The 19993-nt window shown below is 36.2% G+C and overlaps 2 long non-coding RNA genes across 2 annotated transcripts in view; one reads left to right on the top strand and one right to left on the bottom strand.

Moving 5' to 3' along the window:
• LOC106729986 overlaps positions 1 to 19993 on the top strand; it is a 164418-nt gene that overhangs the window by 28280 nt on the left and 116145 nt on the right. The gene's annotated exons all lie outside the window — the stretch shown is intronic.
• LOC116667721 lies at positions 2334 to 19775 on the bottom strand. The gene is made up of 5 exons (XR_004324727.1): positions 19763 to 19775; positions 19591 to 19595; positions 16612 to 16613; positions 5668 to 5676; positions 2334 to 2421 (listed from the first exon to the last, which is right to left on the bottom strand). It is a non-coding gene; the product is annotated as an uncharacterized LOC116667721 (long non-coding RNA).

Below are 19993 nucleotides of genomic sequence, written 5' to 3'. Positions count from 1 at the left end.
TTCATTTGGCCATAGTAATGGCACATGAACCAGGCTTGGCCATTCATAATAACCTTTTCTAAGCACCATGATTGGTTCAGGAGTGGGAATTGATCTAAGCGGGACCAATCAGAGACCTTCACCGAACTGATAGATGGATGATGGTAGAGAGGATTCCTCCTACAGAAGCTGCTAGATTAGGATATAGCATGGAGCCACACATGGTAATCTTTTCATGGAGTCTGTCTTACATTAAGAGAAAACTAACACACAGGAGCAGAGTGGAGAAACAGAAAATGAAAGGTGCCAATATTGGTCTGATCTCTGGATACAGTTGTATTTAAACCTTTCAGACAGCCTGGTTATTTGCTCTTTTGCTTCAACTCATTCAAATTGAGTTTGTCTCATTTGCAATCAAGAATCATAATTAATAGCAACCTAATCTTTAAGGAAATTTATGCAACCTTAAAAATACCTTTCTTATCCAGCAATCCTGCTTTTGGGTATATAGCCAAAGGAAATGAAATCATTATCTAGAAGAAATACCTGTATTTCCATGTTTGTTGCAACATTATTTACAATAGCCATGGTATGGAAATAAGCTAAATGTCCATCAACAGGTGACTGGTTCAAGAAAATGTATCTCTCTCTCTCTTTTTTTCTCTCTCTCTACACACACACACACACACACACACACAGAGGAATATTACTCAGCCTTAAAAAAGGAAATCCTGTCATTTGGGACCACATAGATGAATCAGAAAAAGACAAATACTGCCTGGTACCACTTATATGTGGAATCTTAAAAATAAGGTCAGACTCACAGTAACAGAGAGTAGAATGGTGGTGGTTAACAGAGGCTAAGGAGTCGGGGGAAAAGGGAGATATTGATCAAAGGGTAAAAACTTTCAGTTATAAGATGGTTAAGTTCTGAAGACCTAATGTACAGCATGGTGACTATACCTGGTAATAATGTATTGTATACTTGGAATTTGCTAAAAGAGTAGATCTCAACTGTTCTTACTACACACACAAAAGGTAACTATGAGAGGTGATGAATATGTTAATGACTTTGATCATGTTAATCATTCCCCAGTGTATACATACATCAAAACATCATGGTGTACACCTTAAGTAAATACAATTTTTATCTGTCATTCATAAATAGTTAAAATTCAGATACAGTTTAACTGAAAATCACTAATCAAAGTGAAAAGACAAAATTCAAGCAAAAGAAGTGGGAAAGGAAAAAGTAGAAGGGAAGAGACATTCTTAAACTTGGAAAATCTTGGAGGATTATGCCAGTTTTCTTTGTAAAGATAAAAGCATATAATTACACAGCTGGCAGTTAGAGATGAACTAAAATCAAGTTTACTGATCATCTATGCTTAGAAGTGTCCTTTCACCACTTCTGACACACCCATCAGAAAGTGGCTTATGCTCAGTGGACTCATCACATTATCAGCACATCTTGAAATCAAAATCACCCATCTCCCAGTCATTCCTCAAGAGGTACATGCCAGAGTTCCTTAATTCTAGTTATTTCTCTGGGTCCTACATTTCTAATATTTCAGGCTAAAGAGAAGCTAGAACTATATTCCTTGAGCTGAAACCTCCCAGTTGGTAAGAGTACATTTTTTTGAAAGAAGATTAGGATGGAGAATCTTGTTAAACAAGGCTCTAGCTATCTGGATTAAGGAAATCACTTCCAGCTCTGGCACTCTTGCCTTATGAAAAATTACCAGATTATATGAAAATTCTGTTCTAGATTTTTTTTGTTCTAAAATTTTAACAACTGTCATTTCTATTTCCAAGAAGGCTGTTTGTTTTTTTTTTTTTTAAATAATTGGAAGTTTGAACCCTTTTACCAGCCACTCCCTATTTCCTTCCACTCAGCCCTTGGCAACCAATCAATTTTTTACTATGTGTTTCTATGAATTTCATATTTTACAATATTGGAATGGAATACACAGATATATATATATATATGCATGCCTATACCTATGTCACATTTTCTTTACCCATTCATCTGTTGAAGGACACTTAGGTTGTTTCCATACCTTATCTATTATTAATAATGCTGCATGGAAGTATAGGTATCTCTTCAAGATAATAGTTTTATTTCCTTTGGATATGTACCCAGAAGTGGGATTGCTGAATCTTGTGGTAGTTCTAGTTTTAATTTTTGAGGAACCTCCAGACTGTTTTCTGTAATGGCTGTACCAGTTTATATTCCTACCAACAGTGCACAGGTGTTCCCTTTTCTACACATTCTCACCAACACTTGCTACCTTTTGACTTCTGGATAGAAGCCTCTCTAACAGATGTGAGGTGATATTGCCCATGTTGTGGTTTTGATTTGAATTTCCCTGATGATTAGTTATGTCAATCATTTTTTCATATACCCATTGGTCATTTGTATGTCTTCTCTGGAAAAATGTCCTTTCAGATGTGTTTGTATTTTATATTTTAAGATATTTTAAACACATTTTGGAAGTACAACAAATACACATACATTCATACTAGATAGGGCTGGAGACTTCTGGCAAAATAGGAGGAAATATTAACTAAAACATGCATTGCATTTGGACTCAATCTTATTCTCTAAAAAATTAACAAGCACATTAGAGAAGCTAGTAAAAATGATTCTTTTGATAAATAATTAGCTAAATTAATAAAATATGATTGAATGCCTGTGTACAACAGATCATGCCAAATATTGAGAATAAGAAGATGAAAATGATTTGATTCTTTGCCCTTAAAGAATTTAGTAAGGGGATAGATTTGATTTCCCAGAAAAGCAAGAACTAATACTTCTTCCATTGGGCTCTCATTACACCTATCTCTATTACAGCACATGTAATTATTTCTTTAGGGATCCATGTCCTCTTTTAGAATAAATATTTTACAATGGGCCAATTGACTGTCTTATTCATTTTTATATTTTTAGTGCCAAATACTGTTCCTGGCACAAAAGGTATTTAATAAAAGCTAATGTTGATGCAACTCATGAAATATACAACTCAAACTGACTTTAAAAATGAAGAAGTGTGTTAGTTCACGTAAGAAGAACTCCAGTGGCAGGCAGGGTGGATCCAGTGGTTTCAATATGTTATTAAAGACAGAAGATCTTGATATTGCTCTGTTCTGTTCTAATCCTCAGGCCGGTTCCCTTTGGTGTTGGAGGATGGCAACTGGAGCAATTAGGCTGCATGCAAATTTAGCACGTGACATGGAAGAGAGAGAGCAAGAGGGAGAGAGAGGGAGAAGGAAAGACAGAGACACTCCTAAGCTTCTTTTTTTAGAAGAGATGAAAAACTTTCCCAGAAGCATCTAGAAAACCTCTTCTCCTATTTCTTTCTTTGGAATTCAGTCACATATCATTACCCCTCATAAGAGGGATGGGATTCCTTTTAGATTAGAGTTTCTCAGCCTTGGCACTATTGGCATTTTGGGCTGGATAATTCTTTGTTGTGAGGGACTCTTCTGTGCATTGCAGGTTGTTTAGCAGCATCCCTAGCCTTGACCCCCAACCAGTTATGACAACCAGAATGTCTCTAGACTTTGCCAGATGTCTCATGGGAGGCAAAATCACCCTGAATGAAAACCACTGGTTAGATAATTTAGGATTACTCCAGAAGCTGAGATTGGATCAGCTTTGTGTAAGGCAGATGGGAACACAGACTTGAACCTATGAGTGTATTGTCATGAAGGTAATGGATCTCATGAGGTAATCGACTAACAGTGTCCACTATGCTTGTTGAACATAGAGGCATGACAGATTCAGTGTGCAATTTAAAATTTAGCTTTCTTCCATCTCACATGTCCCCAAAACTAATTTCTAGAAAGTTCAGTAAAATCAGAAGTAAAAAAATGAACTTGTGTTAGAGGGATTGGGTCTTGTCTCTTAGCAATTTCTTACAAAAGTAAAACTGAGTCAGGCCACTTTAAGTTGAAAATTACCGACACCCAATCCCAACTGCTTATGCAAAAATGGAACTCACTGGCTCATAATAATAATCATAGCCAGATGTTATCAAGTGCTTTTCATATAACAGGAATTGTTCTCAATACTTTCCATGTATTAACAGATCTAATTCTGGTAACAATTCCATGAGATCTTTACTATTATTTTCATAAGGAAACTAAAGCACAGGGAAGTTAAGGAACCAGTAACCAGCCAGTAAATGATCACAATTTGTAGGTACTATTGGAGCCCCAAGGAGGAATTGATTAATTCTGACCTGGGTATAATAAGAAGATCTCATATAGAAGGGGTGTATTTACTTTGTTTGGAAGGAAGGGTAAAACATTTATATAATTAGGATATAATTATGTTGAAGGTATAATAGAGAGGAGAAAAATTCCCTCTCTGTGTGTAATGCTCACTCTGGGGTATACTCTGGCAAAAACTCTAGATCCCAAAAGGTAGAGCTCTACTCAGTTTACTAGTCCCCACCTAATTCCCTCATAGGCACACTCATAGCGCTGATGTGGCTGGTTCAGGATAGATTCTGATATTAACTGCAAAGTACTTGGAAGCAGCGCTCTGACTTTCAACCCTTCTTGTAAAGGTTGGCTCATGAGTCTACACTCCTTCCACCTTCACAGTGAGTGTCTTCTAAAGGGTCTCCTTGCCCTTTTCTGTAATCTGACTTCAATCAGGGTTAGAGTCATCACAAATACCCTTGCAGATTGTGTACTATACAATTTCAGGTGCACCACTTACGGAAAACTATTAAATATCTGCAAGAAACCATAAACCTATGAGTTTTCAACCCTGATACAACTCCTGGGGCCTCTGAGCCTACACCGCGGGAAACATGCTGAGAAAATTTCAAATCTCCAAGAAGGACCTAGTTTCCAGTACTGACTTCAGATGTGGCCACAGGGGATAATATTTAAAGAACTCCCCCCCCTCCCCATATGGCAGAATCAGAGGTGATCAGAAGGGCAAACCAAGGGACTTACTCTCTGCCAGGGCAGGGGATCTTTGCAGTTCTGCTCATTAGGATTTGACAGTTGCTGTGGACCAGTGACTACTGTATATTTCCCATTCTTTCCTTTTCTGGCTTGGAGTTTTTATTGTGGTTATCTTGTCTTTGCCGTACCACAGCATATTGGCTCTCTTATGAGTCACTACTCCAAAAGAAGCCACATCCAGACATGATGGAGAGGACTGCTCAGTACTCAGAGATGTTGAACTCTTAGATGGATGTGGTAACTGGGTGGGACGTTGGATGGGTTTCCCATGGGAAGGAGGTGAGTGTGTTTTTATGTATCAGAAGGGTATGTATCAGTACTTGGGTGGCCAAAGAGGTGTTCTGTAGAAGAGCCTGCTAATTGGCCTCTGATATCCATTCCCTCAGTCTTTCTTTTATTAATAGAACTTCCAGTTTTTAGTGGGGCACATGGCTATCAAGCTAGAAACAACATTTTCCAGTTGCCTCTGAAGGTAGGCCATATAACTAAGTTCTGGCCAATGGGATATGAAAGGAGATGATCCTTGTCCTTAAGAAATCTTTACTTTTCTTTTTATCTTTTCACACTAGCTGCAATGTGGTGGTGAATCAGATTTGTGCAGTAGAGAGCTTTGTTTAGTAAAGTTCTTTGCTGGGGTTGGCAACTTTTCTTAAAGGGCCTGATAAGAGATATTTTGACTTACAGGCCATAGGGTCTCTGTCACACTACTCAATTCTGCCATCATAGCTCAAAATAGCCATAGATAATACTTACATAATTGAGCATGGCTGTTCTAATACAACTTTTTTTTTTTTTTTTTACAAAAACAGGCGACCACCTTACTGATTGTAGTTTCTCTACCCCTGCTCTAGTGAAACAATAATATAGGTGAAATCTGGGTCCTTGGATGACCTATGGAAGAAAGCCACCCTACACTCCACATCATCTCCCAGCTCAGACTTTTATGTGAAGGAGAAATAATTCTTCATTCCTAAGTCACTATTATGTTGGATTCTGTTAAGGTGTTCAAGCCCATGTCTTAATGCAACTATATCTTATTGTGAGGAATCTCTAAATATTTATAATCATGATCTACTAGAAGTATTATTTTATTTTAATCACTAATCTATTTCTAGAAAAAGGAGCAATGATTTGGAAAATAACCTTCTCAAAAATTCCATGGCAAATCTGGATGGTACTGAGAAATGCTCCCATTTCCATTGATTCTGAAGATGCCAGTTAGGAGTAGTAACTAAAGATAAAGTTTTTTGTTTTTGTTTTTAACTTGAAATCTTTATGAAAGTGCTTAGGATATGGCAAATGACCTCTAAGCCACTTATTTACTAGTGAGGATATAATGAATAACATTTCATTAAATGCACGATAGTTCAGGTTCTTACCTGCAATTCTGGTTAAACATAATATCCTAAAGGCAGCATACTTGTAAAGGAAATTCCAATATGTTGCATAACATTCACATTTTACCCATCATTCAAGGCCTTGTATTCACTTTTAACTTCTCTAATCACCTTCTTTATTCATAATCAATATGAAATTGAGAGTAACTTCATGTTGCTGTCAGCCCACTGTTTTCTCAAGAGCAAGTTAATCAAAACAAAAGAATTTGTCACTTTGAAAGAGAAAATTTACTAAATGAAGCAGGAATGGTTCTAAGTATTTTTGAGAAAGTTTGCATCATTTGTTCATATTAAAAAGATCTTCAAAGTATTCTTTTTATTTGCCCTCTCTTTTTAGTGAAGGCATCTGTATGTACTCAGTTCTTATCTCTGTAGTAAGTAGCAAATTCATTCACCTATTTTCATCTTTTGGCTCCATAGTTTTAAAAGTGCAAAGTAATGATTATAATACCAGTTTGAAGTTTTGCTATAGTAGGTGTGGTTGCCTTAAAAAAGCTTTTTTGGTATAGCGAATGTCATGTTCCCTATTTGTGTGTTATTTTCTAAACATATTCAAGGCAGCACCCCCTGAGACAGCTGTGACAATAATGCCCCACCATGACAACAGAGGAACAGTGCCAAAGCTCAGCAAAACAAAATTCACTTGGCAGGGGAGAGAGAATAGCAGCTTTTCACAGCTCTTTGGAAATGCTAATAAGGTCTCAACCTTGAACCATGCTTACTTTTTATCTGGGAAACTCCTTCCAGTTATGATACCATCTGTGTAAGTAGAAGGAAGAGATTCCAAGTTGGGAGTTTCTACAGTAGCAGATTTATGAGAAGGGCTAGTCCAAGAGCCAGGTGCTTCCTTTCTACCTTGGAGAACACTGTATTTGGGGACATTTTAAAGTCCATAGTCAACTTCTTTGGGTCATTAAACTTAAGACAGTCTGGAGCTTGGCAGGCATCACCACCAGGGGTGGTGTTATGTTAAAGTGGATGAAATACATTTAGAATGTGTAAACAGCTGACTCAGAGCTCAGATTTTTTTCTCATGAATAGCTTTTTAAAGCTTCCCTGCCCTTTTTGTCCCATGTTGCATAGTTGGAGAAAAATATTATTGTTATTTGATGGCTCAATTTAAAGATCCACACTAATGAAATTCAGCCTTCACACTCCCACCCTCCCTTCAATATCTGGCACTAATCTTTTAAATAAGTAGTCAGAGGAATACCGTTTTATGGGTGTGTTTAAACTGGTCATGGTGTTATATCCCAACAACCCATGGAGGCTTGAAACTAGGTTGTTGGGTGGAAACTTTCCCCTTCCTTTCTCTGCCTCATCCTCATTGGAATAATTAGATGGATGATGTTTTCTTTCTGTGATTTATCTGTTTTCAGTGGCATAAATCCCATGAAGAGATGGGCTATTAAGAATTCCAAAAGTCAACACTTTAAAAATATCTGTTTGAAAATTTTATTCCCTTTTTGCTGTTTGTAAAAGACTAAGAACCTTGAAGAATAAACTGTAACTCTCCTTTTAATCATTTTTAGAGTTAATAATTTATAGCCCCTAAATTATATAAGCTAACACTGTTTAATATAAAGACAGATAATACAGGATCATGGGAAACCCGAGTTGTTTCATTGCATAGCAAAGGTCATCTATTGGTTACGATTAGCTATCTTAAAATTTATCTTTTCCAACAGAAGAAACAATATTATTAGCAGGCTCCTTTGAATGCTTATTGTTACTATTCTTTAGTAGTGGGCGTTGGGTAACATTTTCCTCTATATTATTTTCATGCATACTCAAATAATAAGAAAAGCAGATGAGATAAAAACAATATAGGAATATTATTTATATGTCTATGCAAAAGAACAAGGCTTAAATAAATATTTTGTGATAATTAAATTAGTAATATGAATAATAATATGTAATCACTCAGTAGTCTCCATAATAAAATGTTTTTTTCATAATAAAATGTTGTTATATTTATACTGATTTTCAAATTAAAGTGATTTAAGGAACAAACATACTTCCATAATAAAATCATTTTTCAGTATTTCAACAAACCAAAATACAAGTGTATATCTATATGTAAGTAAAATAATGCTTATTGTAGAAAATTTGAAAGAATTTCACCTAAAATTTTATCAGAGATAAAAACAAATATTTTGTTATATATCTTTCCAGTCTTTTTAAAGAAATGCACACAACCATTTTTTCTTTTACAAAATTTTTTGTTTTTACAAAATTTGTATCAAAATCTATATAAATACAACAATGTTTTACTATCTACTTTTCCTCTCACCATATATTTTATACATTTTACTATTTATTTAGCTATTACTTGGTAATATAATTTTAAAGCTTAATCAGGTGAACATACTACAACTTACTTATCAAAATTCCTATTGTTGAACATTTAGACTGGGCTCAATTTTTCCTTTTTTATATAAACATTCAGCCACATACCACTGAATATAAATCTTTAGATGTATCTTTGTTATTTTCTTAGGATAACTTTTTAAATTTAAGACTAATGAGTCCATAGTTTATAGTTACCTCAGTATTAATGGGTGAAATAATTTAAAAACTTATTTTCAAGTCAGTAGTTTCTTTCAGTTCCTATATGTGAGAAGTAAATTCTCTAACCCAGTAATTTTTTTTCTAATGGTAAAGATAGTTTTGACTTGTCCAACAAACGAAACTTGATCAGTGGCTGTGTGTATGTGATTTTGTAAGCACTGCAAAATGTATTTGGGGAACAGATTGGCTTGGACCTTCTCTCCTGCACTCCTGCATGAGTGCCCCATTGCTTCATTCATAGCAACCCATTTGCAGCTCTAGGGTTTCCATTATCAGTTCCATAATTTGGGCAGGGTTCTGGAGGGTGGAGGTAGACCAAAGATAGACTAGGAATTAATACCTTGTCAGGCAAGAAGGACTTGAGTAAATGGTTAGAATTGAGGTTGGACAGAGTGGGTCTGAGAACCAAAGTAGATATTTTAATCTACTTTAATGAATACTAATCAGCTGGCTGAGTAAAAATCTCCTCTTGATATGCCAAGATACAATGGCTTGTGCAAACATTTGATAAACCTTTCTCCAGTATTGGATACAGCTTAGTCATTAAGAGTGGTCCTGGGAACAGATTGCATGGTTATATTCCTCCTCAATTGTTTACCCTTCCCCAACATGCCCCCAAATGCAGCTATGTGAATCAAATTAATTATTAAAAATACTTATTTCAGAAATGGTAGTGTTTTGAGTTCAAATATAACCCAAAGGTAGTGGGCAAGAAAAAATTAATTTTTAATAAATAACTTTTATGCATTGAACAAAGCCAGAAGTCTAAGAGCTGTTTTGTGCTTGCACTGCTACTATGGAACAATGGGAGACTTTTTCTAAAAGGGATAGAGGACCAGCCCACTGAGAAAACTGTTGTTACCTAAGACAGTCTTTTTTCCATCTAAAACCAAAGAGTAGGCATAAATAATCTCTCCTCCCAAATTAAAGCAGAAGTCAGAAGGATAATTGAAATCTTGTGAGTCAGAGTTTATCAGAGGTGATATGGTCAGAGATGAGCCCAGCGAGGGAGAGGTATATTAGGACCAAACAGATGTAGTTACTGTTGTCACTGACCCAGTGATCCTCTGGCCAGGATTTTTAAAAAGTGAGTACCGAAAAGTACTCTTATAAGAAATACTGGTTGAAATACCCTGTGTACCCCTCCTTTGTCCTTCTCCTGTGATAACCACTGTCCTAAATTTAGTGTTTATCATCCCATAAAATATTTTAACATAAAATATTTATATGTGTTGACAGTTGTTTCTCTCATACATTTATTTAAACTGCTGTCTAGTGTATCATCCTTTTTATATATACCAGTTTACCTATTATTCTTTTGGTGGATGTTTAGGTTTTATACTTGATGTGTTTCTTTGTGTACATGTCTGAGAGCTTTTCTATGGTATAAACCAACAAGTGAGATGTATCTTTAACTTAAATATTACCAAATTGCTCTGTTATGTCACTTATAGTGCATTAGAGTTCCTATTTTTTCCACCTCTTCAGTATCACTGGGTATTATCAGACTTCTTAATTTATGCCAGTCTGATGGCCTCTCATTCACTGTTTAAATTTACATTTCTCTGATTACTAGTGATATTGAACATCTCGTCAGATTTACTGATCATTCTTCTAAATCCCATATTTTTTTCTAACAGTCTCAAAGTTTTGCTTTTCATATTTAAAATTTTAAGCTTTCTGTAACTGGTGTGTGTGCACGCGTGTGTATGGTGTAAGTTTTTTCTAGATATAAAACTATTTATACATGTTCTTACATGTTTTTACAGTGCAAATAGAGTCATATCTTTCCAGGGTTTTTCCTCTCTTTTTACATTTTAATGATTCTGAAATTGCCAATTGCCAACAGAGTTGTCCATCAAAAGAAATTTTTACGTAGTTATCATTTATGTGTACTTGGAAACTTAGCCCTGTATAAAAATTCTTATCATCTGATTGTCACATTGGTTGAGTAGTACCATACATTATGGTATATTTGCATAGTACCATAAATATTTAAATTTAAATTTGAATCCCTCAGTGTAACTTAAAATAATTTCTAAAACATTGCACTTTAATATACCACTGAAAAGTTATTGTGTATTCAAAAGGACATGAATATAGATCTATGAGATACGTATTTTTTAATGAGGGAATAAAAGTTTGTTATTCTAAGACTGGCTTGCTGTCTATGTTTTCTTTTTTTTTTAAATTATTTTTTGGGGGTGGGGGAAGGAGGTAATTAGATTTGTTTGTTTGTTATTTTAATGGAGGTACTGGGAATTGAAACCAGGACTTTGTGCATGCTAAGCATATGCTCTACCACTGAGCTATACCCTGCCCCCTATATTTTCTTGATTAGCAAAATTCACATGCTTGGTTCCAAGAAGGGGAGCCACACACAAATATTGTTTCATTTTGGTACTTTGACATGTGCCAAAAGATTATGTGTCATGGGCCCGACAATGCAGTTAAAGGCAGTGGAAATTGCCAAATATAGGAGAGATTTGAATGACTGATTCACACATCACGAAAGACTCAGGCACTAAATTTATTTCAAAATTTTCTGGATAATAGTCAAGGAAAGCTGTCTGACTTTTACAGTTATATGTAATTTAACTAAGAAAATAAAAACAAATGCAGAGTACAGACTATATCCCAGCTTTCTTTAATTAATGTGCTCTGAAATTATCCTATTAATCCTAAAAGTGGTAAAGAGGATCAGTAAGTGTTATGCCAAATGGAGGTCACTGTTTGATACCACGTATCATGTGGTTTGTAAGAAGTATTTTTGGGGATAGAGATACAGTTCAGTGATAAATATGTGTGCTTAGCATGCATGAGGCCCTGGTTCAATTCTCAGTACCTCCATTAAGAAAAAAGTGATTTGGAAGTTTTGAAATAGATAAAATCTCAAACTTTGTAATATTGTAGAATGAAGTAGAATGAAGTAGAATATGGATAAATATATGCTATTTGTCAGTGAGTAAAACATTTCTGTGTACATTTAGTATATTGCTCTATTTTCATGCCCTTTTGAACACACAGTAACCTTTCAATGCTATATTAAAGTGTAATCTTTTTGAAATTATTTTAAATGACACCGAGGGTCCTGAATCTAAATTTAAATATTTATGATGGTTTGTAAATAACTGAAAAACATCCTGCATCATATTGATATTCTGTTTGAGAATTTATGGCATTTTAGAATCAAAGAATTTGAAATGTCTTTTCCAGGTGTGGATCAAGACTCCTCTGTCTGTTACTTCTTTTTCTTGGGGAGATTTGTTGTGTTCTAATTAAGTGAGATTAACCACATACTCTAAGCCAGGACCAAGAGAACTACAGGAAAGGGATATAGGCACTATATTTATCTTAGAACAGAGGAGAGACTATAAAAAGAACTGAATTAGACTTGGTGAAGTCAGCTTGGGTGCCTGAACTCTGGTGTTATTTGGGAAAGGAATGACCCAGGCTTTTAGAAATGTATTGAAGTGATTATTCTTGAGACTTTCAGAGCAAGATCATACCTTCTTGGGTTGGGGGTGGTAATTTCCATGATGACAGTGGAAACTTGTCATTTTGGAAACTTAGTCATCTTGGAAGAAGTGGTTTCTGGGATTGGAAATTAAGCAGGACTTGGGTGAGCTTTAGACAGGATGAAGAGAGAACTCTTTTCTCTCACTGGATCTTGTGGCATTTTTTCTGGGTTTTATTGCATGCACACGTCAGTGGTGGGGGTGAGCCAATATTTCCCACATGAATGCAGTTGAAAACTAGCATGGTTGTACTCTGAGGGTTCCTTGTGTTGACTTCTGGCCCCTGGGATTTGAGAGGAGCCACATCCTATAGCAGTTGTAAATTACTTCCTATGCTAGTGATTCAAATATTGGTGTGCATCTGTATCTCCTGGGGACACATCTGAGACCCACTTCTAGAAATTCTAATTAAGTATAAAATGGGGCCCTTAATTTTGTTTGTAACAGATACTCCAGATAATTCAAATGCATTTAGTTTACAATTTAACAGATAATCTTAGGCTCTCTTCCAGTTGGTTACTTTTGATCCTTTGTTGAAGCCTTGTTGTAGGGGGTAGTCTGCTGTGATGAATTACCAGAAGGGCCTGTTGCATGCTTCAAAAGGTGTGGCAAAGAGGAAGGTGATGCTGCACCTCCAAGACCAGAGCAGGGGGAGCATTGGTGGTGACCATCTGAAGAAAGCTATGCTTAGTAGAATGGCTCTCACATTAGGGGCATCATGAGAAGCAGCAGCCTTAGTCAGGCCTCTGGGGAAGTGGCAAGGTTGACGTCTGCAAGGGTTTTTCAGGGGAAGAAATAAGAGGAAATAATTTGGAGTCAAGCATCCAGCCAATCTGAGATAAAAGCGTTCACAATCACACAGTGACTTCCAAAAGAAGAAAAGACCACCATTTCTTCCTCCCCATCCACCCCTAGATGTAAGTAGCCAAAAGAGACTTCAATTTCCCATAAGGGTGACAAACCGAAAAAGAAGACAGAGCTCAACATTGCTGCTACTGGGAACTATTCTTATCAGCCAGGCTTCCTTGGCAGATCCCAGTTGAGTAGGTGGTCTTGGGGACTTTCTCCAGTCTCTGTGTTTGGTTCCTATCCCCCAACTCCTTCCCAAACATCCTCACTTCCCAGTGACTAAAAACCTCAGTGTCACCTCTAGAGGGCGCCTGGGTCTGTTCCAAAGCCTTCAGTGGCCTAAGTAGTTTGGGATTCCATTTATCTTCTAAGAAATTTCTTTTCTGGGGTTACACAAGAGAGGCAGGCCTGTGGAGTCCTAATCGATGTCCTGTGCTCTCTGTCTTCTTCAGTAACAGCTCAGGGCCAGGTTCCTTCTCTCTCCCTTGGCTTAGGAAACATTCTTGAATTTTCCATCAGGTACCCCCTTCCTGGCACTACACCTGCACTGCAGGGTGTTGATGGTAGAGCCCATCAGTTTCTCTTGGCAGACCCATTCTCAGGAGTCTAGAGGTCTGGGCAACAGCCCTAATTACCTCTTTCTGTGTTACCCTAAGTAGTATACAGGACCACAGAGGTAGACTGGGCTCAGGTACTGTGGTAGGAGTGGATCACAGAGAACCGTAATGTAGATTTGCAAACCAAACCTTGAAAATCACCCCCAGGAATCACCACTAATATCAATTTCCAGGCAAGAATAAGTGAAAAAATGTTCTTCTATGTGAACCCCAAAGAAATCAGTTTTGACCTTTTGTCCTCAGTAGATTATTTGCTTGAAATAAGAAATGTTCACATGGAATAGCTGCCATTAATATGGGTGACCTAAAGGTTAATATAGCCCAGGGAATGCTTTTCATTGTTTTGTATTGTTTGTTTCCCTTTTGTGAAATTCTGTGGCCAGGGAACTGCATAGTTCCAGTATGCGGTCCAGTAGCACATTACTAATTGCATTCTTTAAAATACAGATTTATGTTGGTTTGTTTGGCCATACCAGGAGAGAAACCATTGTAGGGGGTTGTAAAGTGTCAAGGTTATAAACTTCATGGGGCTTTCAGACAAATGAGGAATTTTTATTAATTCTTTAAATGCAAATGTCTAGTAATGTCTACACTTGTCACACCCCCTGCAGCGCTCTAGTTAGGAAAGGACTGCAACCTGCTCAGCTGGGGGCCAAGTGGAAGGAAAAAAAATCTGATTATTCAGAGGCTCTCCATTGTCAAAGTATATGGCTGAATTAAAAAGACCCTCTTTCTCCCCTTACTCCTCTCCTAAAAGTACACGTATCAAATACAGATGCAAAACAGAAGAATCCCTCTCATTTGTAGCCCCTGGCAGGACACATTTTGGAATGAAATCAGCAAGTAACTTGGCAGGCACCCAAGATATCAGGTAAATTGTTAACTATCTGACTATTCTTTTACAACACTAAAATTGAGTGTGATATTAAAGCAAAACCTTTTTATTTTAAACTAATTGTTTATAGTCCTATTTTAGATGGCCCTAAATAATCCTTCCTAAGAACTTAAAAAAAAATACTTTTCTTTTTCCCCTTTTGTACGATAGCACCAAAAGTCTAAACTAGACTAACAAATCAACATGTATCAATCATCTTCACATTTCTATCAAGGTTATATTGGATTACCATGAAAAAGATCCTAAATCTATCTTCTTATGACCAAATCATCATGGGATGAACTTTTCACACTTTAGCATGTTACCTGTAGCCAAGTATTGTTCCTAACTTGTGTTTTTGTTTATAGTGCATACAGTACAGGTTTGATGGCTAAAGAAGGGGGAGATTGCTTTGTACCAATAGTTCTCAACCTGTGAGCTGAGGATTCTTAAACTGGGGAATTAGAGACAGGGTTTTCCAATCAGCATGTGAGACAGTGCTGTCTGTAAATCAATAAATAACAACTCTTATGTGGTTGGGTGCCATATTGGTTTTTGCTCACTTTTGTGTCTTCAGTGGCTGCTTTAGTGCCTAGGACATATTATGCATTCTGTAAATTAATAAATAAAGGAGATAATGAACATGATTTTCCTAACATGCATAAATGTTATATAAAGCACAAATTTATTTAAAAAGCATTACTAAATTCATATTTTGTCACCATGATTTTCTAATTGTAGTAAGCTATTCATAATATAAAATTTACCATTTTAACCGTTTTTAAGTGGACAGTTCTATGGCATTAGTCATCATGTTTTCTTAATAGCTACTAAGAGCACAAAGAGAACCTGAGGGATTCTAACTAAACCTAAAAGGGGTCCCTATACTTACAAAAGTTGGAAACCACTTGTATTCAATTTCCCTGTTGGGAACTCAGCCAATATTGACTGTTTCTAGTGTCATAGATTTCACTTTTTCAAGGTGTGGCTTGTTTTCATGTTTGGGCCAATAGAAGTGTTAAAAAGTTCTTGTTGTATTAAGTTGAAATTTGTCTGCCTATAGTTTCCTTTTGGTCTTATTGATTCTAGTTGAAAGAAGCAGAATCAATACATTATGCCTTCTTCCAAGGAACAGCCCTTATTTATTGTAAGCTTTTGGGGGTTTTTTCTTTTTTCTTTTAGAGCAACTCATTACAGTCTTGATTAAATTTAACCAAAATTCTTCCTATTGAAATTTAAAATTAAAGACTTAAAATTTTTTTCTATCAATTCTGGGCTTTAAAAGACATGGACAGTAAGATAAAAAACATGTAGGTTGGACAGGCTGGGTGTGTCTTCCTCACACCCCAAAGATCAAGCCCCAGTGGCACAGCTCAGACCTTTGCTTATGCAGGGGAGGCCTTACCCAAGACAGAGCCTCACTCACTTCTCTAGTTAGTACTAATGAAGCACGTACTGGGCTACCCTAGACCTTCCTGCTCTTCTTCACAACCAGCCCAGGACAGAAGAGACTTGGTTTTCCCCTCGCTATCCTATGTGTGCTGCCTTTTAAAAACATCTTGAACCCAAAGCTATCACTATAATTTATTTTCCCTCATTTTCCTCCTACTCTTCTGTTATCCTTGTCATCACATATTTGGGATATTAAAAAAAATTATTTCTTTCTCTCACCTATTTTCTTCTCCTACCATTCTCTTTTCTCCCCACTGTTTTGCCTTGTGTCCTGTGGCCTACAGAGTTCCTTCTGTGATTTGTTTGCCAACAATAATGTCTTTCTGAATTATCCATCTTAATCAAGAGTGAATGTCAGTGTTAAACCAGACTCCTGGCTTCATGTTTTGATGAAGAATTATTATACTCGGAACACAGTGGGTCTAGTGCTAGGTCACACTCCAATGAATGCTGAAGGAAGGTTGATTATTGAGTGAAAGACAAAATAACAAAACAAGCTAGTTGGAGCTGCCAGTCCATACTTGGCTGCCTTTTGTGTTTCCCTGATTACCAGCACCAGAATTAGCTATGAGTGGGAGACCATGCTTTCTTTTTCCAACTCCCACATGGCTCACATGGACATGTCTAAAGGATCCCTAAGTCCAAAATAATTTGCAATGAATACAAATACTTCATTTCTAATTCTGACCTTTAATTAAGTCTATAAAGCAATTTTGTACTTGATGGTTAAATAAAGCATATGGGAACCAATATCTAAATTTAACTTTTTGACTTCTTCCAGAAGTCAGTTCCTGGAAAAGATCTTGACAATTTAGCTCTTTGGTAGTTATTTTCATGAGTGATCCTTTGGCAAAACTTATTAATAACATGGTATGGAATCAATAGGAGGTACCTGGTTTTCTTTTCTCCCATCTCAAAAAACCACTTATGTTCAATTGGAACTTGTCAGTATCCCTTTAATTCTTTTGGGTCTTGTTCTAAAGAATTACATGAAAGAACTGATGAAGACCCACTAGTTCTAGCTATGACTTCAGAGTTGAATTTAGCTAAACCAACCCAATTGGGCCATCAGTTCTAAGGCCATTATAGGTTTAATAACTGATCTGTTTCCTTTTCACTAGGACAGGAAATAATCTTATCATTTCTTACCAATAAGGAAACATTTCTGATTGATCTTGAACAGAAAACAGGAATTCTTTTGGTCATTATCCTATGGTGATTATCTAAATACATATCTAATGATAGGTTCCAGAGAATTTTAGGACTGGAAGAAAGCCCTCAGGTAATATGGTCTGTTTTCACAATAGTCCTTTATGTCCAGGTTTAAGAGTCTAAGTCTGCTCTTGGTGATCCTTTCCTTACCATGTTAAGTGGCATTTTCTCTTCAAGAGTTGATAGTGTTAAGCTCCTGTCTCGGAAGCAGAAAACATTCCTCTTATTTTTTCCTGAAGGCACTTGGAATGTGTCTACAGTACAATATATGGGCTTCTTATCCATTGCATATGGAAGGAACATTATTAACCTGCCATTAATAGAGCAAATCCTCCAAAGGACAATTTCTTCAAAAATGAGAGTCATGGGGGAAAAAGAAAGGGGAAGGGGAGGTACTACTACAGATGAAAGGAGACCTGAAAGCCATATTAGCCAACTGAACTCTGTGGGCCTGGGTTAGATCCTGATTTGAGCAAAATAATTGTAAAAAGATACTTTTGACACAACTGGAAAATATGACCATGAAATGATTGTTAGTTTTGTTAGATATGATCATTGTGTTCAGGTTTTGTTTTTAAAAAAATTGTTTACTGTTAGGGAGACAAACTGAAGTATTTACTGGTGAAATGAAAATATATTTGGGATTTGCTTTAAAATGACCCAGAAAAATAAGATAAAATAAGGTTGTATAAATGCTAATTTTTTTGTTTTCTTTATTAATTGAAGTATAGTCAGTTTACAATGTTGTATCAATTTCTGGTGTACAGCATGATGTTTCAGTCATACATATACATACATATATCATTTTCATATTCTTTCTCATTATAGATTACTACAAGATATTGAATATAGTTCCCTGTGCTATATAGAAGAAACTCGTTTATCTATTTTATATATAGTACTTAGTATCTGCAAATCTCAAACTCCCAGTTTATCCCTTCCCACCCCCTTTTCCTTCGGTAACCATGTTTGTTTTCTCTGTCTGTGTGTCTGTTTCTGTTTTGTAAATAAGTTCATTTGTGACTTTTTTTTTCAGTTTCCACATATGAGTGATATCATATGGTATTTTTCTTTCTCTTTCAAATGGCTTACTTCACTTAGAATGACAGTCTCCAGGTCCATCCATATAGCTGCAAATGGCATTATTTTATTCTTTTTTATGGCTGAGTAGTATTCCATTGTATAAATATACCACAGCTTCTTTATCCAGTCATCTGTCAATGGACATTAGGTTGTTTCCATGTCTTGGCTCTTGTAAATAGCGCTGCTATGAACATTGGGGTGCATGTATCTTTTCAAATTAGTGTTCCCTGTGGATACATAGGTTATATAAATGCTGATTATTGACAATGTGTGTGTACATAGAGATTCATTAGATTACTTACTTTAATTTTGTGTATTTATCAAATTTATTTTGAGAATTTATCAAAATGCAAAGTTTTTTTTTTTAAGGAGAGAAAGAGCACTTCCTTTATTTTTCCTACTATTATTATTATTCTAGTAGCAGAGAGGAAATATTATTCAATCTGGGTCTTACCCATATTATTTGCAATAATGATAAAATAATACAAAACTTAATCACTAAGTTAAATAACTACAATGGCTGGTTATTTTTTTTTTTTTTAGTGCTAACTACTATATTTCAGGTGCTTTACAAATGTCTCATTTAATTAATAACTCTGTTAAGTATGTTATGTTGGTTTCCTTTTGCAGTTGAGGAAGTTGAGATTCAGAGAGCTTAAAGAACTAGTACAAGGTAAATGATGCAGCAGGTGTTGGAGCCTGATGGATTCATCTGTCTCATTCCAAAGCTCATGTTCTTTGCACTACCATCCTACCTCTCATCCAGCTTGTAGTTTGGGGTCATGTTGACTAGAGGCAGCCAGGTCAATAGGCTAACTAAGAGTGATTCTCTTAAAACATAATCCAGAAAACCTCCCAAAGATTTCCCATCTCACAGAGAGTGAAATCCAAAATGTTTATAGAATCTACAGGGCCCTGCTTGATCATCTCCTTCCCTGCTACCCCATTTCATCTCATCTCTTTCAACTCTCCCTTTTACTTATTCTGCTGCAGCCACATTGGCATCTTCAGAGCTTTTCTTTAAATGTACAGAGCATCCTCCTTAGGCCCTTCACTTAGTCTTTTCTCTGCCTGAAATGCTCTTTCCCTGGATGTCAAGGGTTTACTTTTTTTCCCCTCCCCTCATTTCCTTCAGTCTTTGCTCAGATGTCTTCTTGTCAGAGAGGACTTCCCTGACCATTTAAATTGAATAGCACTCCCACTGAAGTTTTCTCTTTTCCTCTTTACCCTTTTTAAAATTTTTCTTCAGAGAGCTTATCACTACCTGGCATTATTATGTACATATTTGTTTGTCTGTTCCTCATTATTAGAGTGTAAACCCAGTGAGGACAGGGACTTTGTCCATTTATTCATTGCTGTATCTCTTAGATCTAGAACAGTGCCTGGCATATAGTAGTTGCTCAATAATATTTGTTATGACTGAATGACTCTGAGCCTCATCAGCACAGTAATCTGAGT

This window comes from Camelus ferus, chromosome 12, assembly GCF_009834535.1.
Source record: "Camelus ferus isolate YT-003-E chromosome 12, BCGSAC_Cfer_1.0, whole genome shotgun sequence".
Taxonomy (NCBI): Eukaryota; Metazoa; Chordata; class Mammalia; order Artiodactyla; family Camelidae; genus Camelus; species Camelus ferus.
This window is presented reverse-complemented; position numbering and strand designations above follow the sequence as displayed.